A 7,891-nucleotide genomic window follows, 5' to 3' on the forward strand; every position below is an offset into this window, starting at 1 on the left:
TAAATACAGAAGAAAGGAGGTAAATAAATACAGAAAGAAATGTACATAAATTAGAGAAAAGAATAGGTAAATAAATAGAGACAAAATAGCTAAATAAATAGAGAAGAAAGGAGGTAAATAAATACAGAAAAAATAGGTAAATAGATTAGAGAAAAAAGTAAATAAATAGGGAAAAATAGGTAAATAAATAGAGAAAAATAGGTATATAAATAGAGAAGAAAGGAGGTAAATAAATACAGAAGAAAGTAGGTAAATAAATACAGAAAGAAATGTACATATATTAGAGAAAAGAATAGGTAAATAAATAGAGAAAAATAGGTAAATAAATAGAGAAAAAATAGGTAAATAAATAGTGAAAAATAGGTAAATAAATACAGAAAAAATGTACATAAATTAGAGAAAAAAATAGGTATTTAAATAGAGAAAAAATAGGTAAATAAATGGAGAAAAATAGGTAAATAAATAGAGAGGAAAAGAGGTAAATAAATACAGAAGAAAGGTGGTAAATAAATACAGAAAAAAGTGTACATAAATTAGAGAAAAGAATAGGTAAATAAACTGAGAAAAATAGGTAAATGAATAGAGAAGAAAGTAAATAAATAGGAAAAAATAGGTAAATAAATAGAGAAAAAATATGTACATAAATTAGAGAAAAATAGGTAAATAAATACAGAAAAAATTGGTAAATAAATACAGAAAAAACAGGTAAATAAATAGAGAAAATAGTTATATAAATAGAGAAGAAAGGAGGTAAATAAATACAGAAGAAAGGCGGTAAATAAATACAGAAAAAAATGTACATAAATTAGAGAAAAGAATAGGTAAATAAATAGAGAAAAAATAGGTAAATATAGAGGGGGAAAAAGGGAAATTAATTAGAGAGAGAAAAAAATTAATAAATAGAGAAAAAATAGGTAAATAGATAGAGAAAAATAGGTAAGTAAATTTGAGCAAAAAGTGGTGAATAGAGAAAAAATAGGTAAATAGATTAGAGAAAAAAGGAAATAAATAGAGAAAAAATAGGTAAATAAATAGAGAAAAGATAGGTAAATAAATAGTGAAAAATAGGTAAATTAATACAGAAAAAATGTACATAAATTAGAGAAAAGAAGAGGTAAATAAATAGAGAAAAAATAGGTAAATAAATAGAGAAAAATAGGTATATAAATAGAGAAGAAAGGAGGTAAATAAATACAGAAGAAAGGCGGTAAATAAATACAGAAAAAAATGTACATAAATTAGAGAAAAGAATAGGTAAATAAATAGAGACAAAATAGGTAAATAAATAGAGAAGAAAGGAGGTCAATAAATACACAAAAATAGGTAAATACATTAGAGAAAAAAGGAAATAAATAGAGAAAAAATAGGTAAATAAATTGAGAAAAAAGGAAATAAATAGAGAAAAAATAGGTAAATAAATTGAGAAAAATAGGTAAATGAATAGAGAAGAAAGTAAATAAATAGGAAAAAAATAGGTAAATAAATGGAGAAAAAATAGGTATATATAGAGGGGAAAATAGGTAAGTAAATAGAGAAATAATTGGTAAATAAATTGAGAAAAAATAGGTAAATAAATAGAGAAAATAGTTATATAAATAGAGAAGAAAGGAGGTAAATAAATACAGAAGAAAGGCGGTAAATAAATACAGAAAAAAATGTACATAAATTAGAGAAAAGAATAGGTAAATAAATAGAGAAAGAATAGGTAAATAAATAGAGAAAGAATAGGTAAATAAATAGAGAAAACAGGGGGTAAATATATACAGAAAAAAATGTACATAAATTAGAGAAAAGAATAGGTAAATAAATAGAGACAAAATAGCTAAATAAATAGAGAAGAAAGGAGGTAAATAAATACAGAAAAAATAGGTAAATAGATTAGAAAAAATAGGTAAATAAATAGAGAAAAGATAGGTAAATAAATAGAGAAAAATGGGTAAATAAATAGACAAAAATGGGTAAATAAATAGACAAAAAAGGAGGTAAACGAATACAGAAACAAATGTACAGAAATTAGAGAAATAAATAAGTAAATAAATAGAGAAAATAGGTAAATAAATAGAGAAAAATAGGTAAATAAATTGAGAAAAAACAGGTAAATAAATAGAGAAAAAATAGGTAAATAAATGGAGAAGAAAGGAGGTAAATAAATACAGAAAAAATAGGTAAATAAAATCGGATATTGAAAAACCGATATTGGATAACCGATATTCAAACCGATATTAGAACCGATATTGAAAAACCAATATTGAAAAACCGATATTGAAACCGATATTAGAACCGATATTGAAAAACCGATATTGAAAAACCGATATTGTAAAACCGATATTGAAAACCGATATTGAAAAACCAATATTGAAAAACCGATATTGAAAAACTGATATCGAAAAACTGATATTGCAAAACCGATATTGAAAAACCGATACTGAAACCGAAATTAGAACCGATATTGAAAAACCGATATTGAAAAACTGATATTTGAAAACCGATAATGAAAAACCGATATTGAAACCGATATTAGAACCGATATTGAAAAACCGATGTTGAAAAACTGATATCGAAAAACTGATATTGCAAAACCGATATTGAAACAGCGATATTGAAAAACCGATACTGAAACCGATATTGAAAAACCGATATTGAAAAACTGATATTTGAAAACCGATATTGAAAAACCGATATTGCAAAACCGATATTGAAAAACGAATATTGAAACCGATATTAGAACCGATATTGAAAAACCGATATTGAAAAACCGATATTGAAAAACCGATATTGAAAAACCGATATTGAAAAACCGATATTGAAAAACCGATATTGAAAAACTGATATTTGAAAACCGATAATGAAAAACCGATATTGAAACCGATATTAGAACCGATATTGAAAAACCGATGTTGAAAAACTGATATCGAAAAACTGATATTGCAAAACCGATATTGAAACAGCGATATTGAAAAACCGATACTGAAACCGATATTGAAAAACCGATATTGAAAAACTGATATTTGAAAACCGATATTGAAAAACCGATACTGAAACCGATATTGAAAAACCGATATTGAAAAACTGATATTTGAAAACCGTTATTGAAAAACCGATATTGCAAAACCGATATTGAAAAACCGATATTGAAAAACTGATATTTGAAAACCGATATTGAAAAACCGATATTGAAACCGATATTAGAACCGATATTGAAACCGATATTAGAACCGATATTGAAAAACCGATATTGAAAAACTGATATCGAAAAACCGATATCGAAAAACTGATATTGCAAAACTGATATTGCAAAACCGATATTGAAAAACCGATATTGAAAAACCAATATTGAAAAACCGATATTGAAAAACGGATATCGAAAAACTGATATTGCAAAACCGATATTGAAAAACCGATATTGAAAAACTGATATTTGAAAACCGATATTGAAAAACCGATATTGAAACCGATATTAGAACCGATATTGAAACCGATATTGTAAAACCGATACTGAAACCGATATTAGAACCGATATTGAAAAACCGATATCGAAAAACTGATATTGCAAAACCGATATTGAAAAACCGATATTGAAAAACTGATATTTGAAAACCGATATTGAAAAACCGATATTGAAACCGATATTAGAACCGATATTGAAACCGATATTGTAAAACCGATACTGAAACCGATATTAGAACCGATATTGAAAAACCAATATTGAAAAACCGATATTGAAAAACGGATATCGAAAAACTGATATTGCAAAACTGATATTGAAAAACCGATATTGAAAAACTGATATTTGAAAACCGATATTGAAAAACCGATATTGAAACCGATATTAGAACCGATATTGAAACCGATATTGTAAAACCGATACTGAAACCGATATTAGAACCGATATTGAAAAACCGATATTGAAAAACCGATATTGAAAATCCGATATTGAAAAACCGATATTGAAAAACCGATATTGAAAATCCGATATTGAAAAACCGATATTGAAAAACTGATAACGAAAAACTGATATTGCAAAACCGATATTGAAACCGATATTAGAACCGATATTGAAAAACCGATATTGAAAAACCGATATTGTAAAACCGATATTGAAAACCGATATTGAAAAACCAATATTGAAAAACCGATATTGAAAAACTGATATCGAAAAACTGATATTGCAAAACCGATATTGAAAAACCGATACTGAAACCGAAATTAGAACCGATATTAGAACCGATATTGAAAAACCGATATTGAAAAACTGATATCGAAAAACCGATATCGAAAAACTGATATTGCAAAACTGATATTGCAAATCCGATATTGAAAAACCGATATTGAAAAACCGATATTGAAAAACCAATATTGAAAAACCGATATTGAAAAACGGATATCGAAAAACTGATATTGCAAAACCGATATTGAAAAACCGATATTGAAAAACTGATATTTGAAAACCGATATTGAAAAACCGATATTGAAACCGATATTAGAACCGATATTGAAACCGATATTAGAACCGATATTGAAACCGATATTAGAACCGATATTGAAAAACCGATATTGAAAAACCGATATTGTAAAACCGATATTGAAAACCGATATTGAAAAACCAATATTGAAAAACCGATATTGAAAAACTGATATCGAAAAACTGATATTGCAAAACCGATATTGAAAAACCGATACTGAAACCGAAATTAGAACCGATATTAGAACCGATATTGAAAAACCGATATTGAAAAACTGATATCGAAAAACCGATATCGAAAAACTGATATTGCAAAACTGATATTGCAAAACCAATATTGAAAAACCGATATTGAAAAACCGATATTGAAAAACCAATATTGAGAAACCGATATTGAAAAACGGATATCGAAAAACTGATATTGCAAAACCGATATTGAAAAACCGATATTGAAAAACTGATATTTGAAAACCGATATTGAAAAACCGATATTGAAACCGATATTAGAACCGATATTGAAACCGATATTAGAACCGATATTGAAAAACCGATATTGAAAAACCGATATTGTAAAACCGATATTGAAAACCGATTTTGAAAACCGATATTGAAAAACCAATATTGAAAAACCGATATTGAAAAACTGATATCGAAAAACTGATATTGCAAAACCGATATTGAAAAACCGATACTGAAACCGAAATTAGAACCGATATTGAAAAACCGATATTGAAAAACTGATATTTGAAAACCGATAATGAAAAACCGATATTGAAACCGATATTAGAACCGATATTGAAAAACCGATGTTGAAAAACTGATATCGAAAAACTGATATTGCAAAACCGATATTGAAACAGCGATATTGAAAAACCGATACTGAAACCGATATTGAAAAACCGATATTGAAAAACTGATATTTGAAAACCGATATTGAAAAACCGATATTGAAAAACCGATATTGAAAAACTGATATAGAAAAACTGATATTGCAAAACCGATATTGAAAAACCGATACTGAAACCGAAATTAGAACCGATATTAGAACCGGAATTGAAAAACCGATATTGAAAAACTGATATCGAAAAACCGATATCGAAAAACTGATATTGCAAAACTGATATTGCAAAACCGATATTGAAAAACCGATATTGAAAAACCGATATTGAAAAACCAATATTGAAAAACCGATATTGAAAAACGGATATCGAAAAACTGATATTGCAAAACCGATATTGAAAAACCGATATTGAAACCGATATTAGAACCGATATTGAAAACGATATTAGAACCGATATTGAAAAACCGATATTGAAAAACCGATATTGAAAAACCGATATTGTAAAACCGATATTGAAAACCGATATTGAAAAACCAATATTGAAAAACCGATATTGAAAAACTGATATCGAAAAACGGATATCGAAAAACTGATATTGCAAAACCGATATTGAAAAACCGATATTGAAAACCGATATTGAAAAACCAATATTGAAAAACCGATATTGAAAAACTGATATCGAAAAACTGATATTGCAAAACCGATATTGAAAAACCGATACTGAAACCGAAATTAGAACCGATATTGAAAAACCGATATTGAAAAACTGATATTAGAAAACCGATAATGAAAAACCGATATTGAAACCGATATTAGAACCGATATTGAAAAACCGATGTTGAAAAACTGATATCGAAAAACTGATATTGCAAAACCGATATTGAAACAGCGATATTGAAAAACCGATACTGAAACCGATATTGAAAAACCGATATTGAAAAACTGATATTTGAAAACCGATATTGAAAAACCGATATTGAAAAACCGATATTGAAAAACTGATATCGAAAAACTGATATTGCAAAACCGATATTGAAAAACCGATACTGAAACCGAAATTAGAACCGATATTAGAACCGATATTGAAAAACCGATATTGAAAAACTGATATCGAAAAACCGATATCGAAAAACTGATATTGCAAAACTGATATTGCAAAACCGATATTGAAAAACCGATATTGAAAAACCGATATTGAAAAACCAATATTGAAAAACCGATATTGAAAAACGGATATCGAAAAACTGATATTGCAAAACCGATATTGAAAAACCGATATTGAAAAACTGATATTTGAAAACCGATATTGAAAAACCGATATTGAAACCGATATTAGAACCGATATTGAAACCGATATTAGAACCGATATTGAAACCGATATTAGAACCGATATTGAAAAACCGATATTGAAAAACCGATATTGTAAAACCGATATTGAAAACCGATATTGAAAAACCAATATTGAAAAACCGATATTGAAAAACTGATATCGAAAAACTGATACTGAAACCGAAATTAGAACCGATATTGAAAAACCGATATTGAAAAACTGATATTTGAAAACCGATAATGAAAAACCGATATTGAAACCGATATTAGAACCGATATTGAAAAACCGATGTTGAAAAACTGATATCGAAAAACCAATATTGAAAAACCGATATTGAAAAACGGATATCGAAAAACTGATATTGCAAAACCGATATTGAAAAACCGATATTGAAAAACTGATATTTGAAAACCGATATTGAAAAACCGATATTGAAACCGATATTAGAACCGATATTGAAACCGATATTAGAACCGATATTGAAAAACCGATATTGAAAAACCGATATTGTAAAACCGATATTGAAAAACCGATATTGAAACAGCGATATTGAAAAACCGATACTGAAACCGATATTGAAAAACCGATATTGAAAAACTGATATTTGAAAACCGATATTGAAAAACCGATACTGAAACCGATATTGAAAAACCGATATTGAAAAACTGATATTTGAAAACCGTTATTGAAAAACCGATATTGCAAAACCGATATTGAAAAACCGATATTGAAAAACTGATATTTGAAAACCGATATTGAAAAACCGATATTGAAACCGATATTAGAACCGATATTGAAACCGATATTAGAACCGATATTGAAAAACCGATATTGAAAAACTGATATTGAAAAACCGATATTGTAAAACCGATATTGAAAACCGATATTGAAAAACCAATATTGAAAAACCGATATTGAAAAACTGATATCGAAAAACTGATATTGCAAAACCGATATTGAAAAACCGATATTGTAAAACCGATATTGAAAACCGATATTGAAAAACCAATATTGAAAAACCGATATTGAAAAACTGATATCGAAAAACTGATATTGCAAAACCGATATTGAAAAACCGATACTGAAACCGAAATTAGAACCGATATTGAAAAACCGATATTGAAAAACTGATATTTGAAAACCGATAATGAAAAACCGATATTGAAACCGATATTAGAACCGATATTGAAAAACCGATGTTGAAAAACTGATATCGAAAAACTGATATTGCAAAACCGATATTGAAACAGCGATATTG

General features: G+C 27.6%; 1 long non-coding RNA gene across 1 annotated transcript; it reads left to right on the plus strand.

Annotated features, from left to right (window-relative positions):
• The first annotated feature begins 25 nt into the window (after positions 1 to 25).
• On the plus strand, positions 26 to 1,816 carry LOC143378213 (uncharacterized). Its single transcript, XR_013087801.1, has 3 exons — positions 26 to 682; positions 751 to 1,367; positions 1,411 to 1,816. It is a non-coding gene; the product is annotated as an uncharacterized LOC143378213 (long non-coding RNA).
• The last annotated feature ends 6,075 nt before the right edge of the window (positions 1,817 to 7,891 follow it).

This window comes from Andrena cerasifolii, unplaced genomic scaffold (assembly GCF_050908995.1).
Source record: "Andrena cerasifolii isolate SP2316 unplaced genomic scaffold, iyAndCera1_principal scaffold1261, whole genome shotgun sequence".
Classification (NCBI taxonomy): domain Eukaryota; kingdom Metazoa; phylum Arthropoda; class Insecta; order Hymenoptera; family Andrenidae; genus Andrena; species Andrena cerasifolii.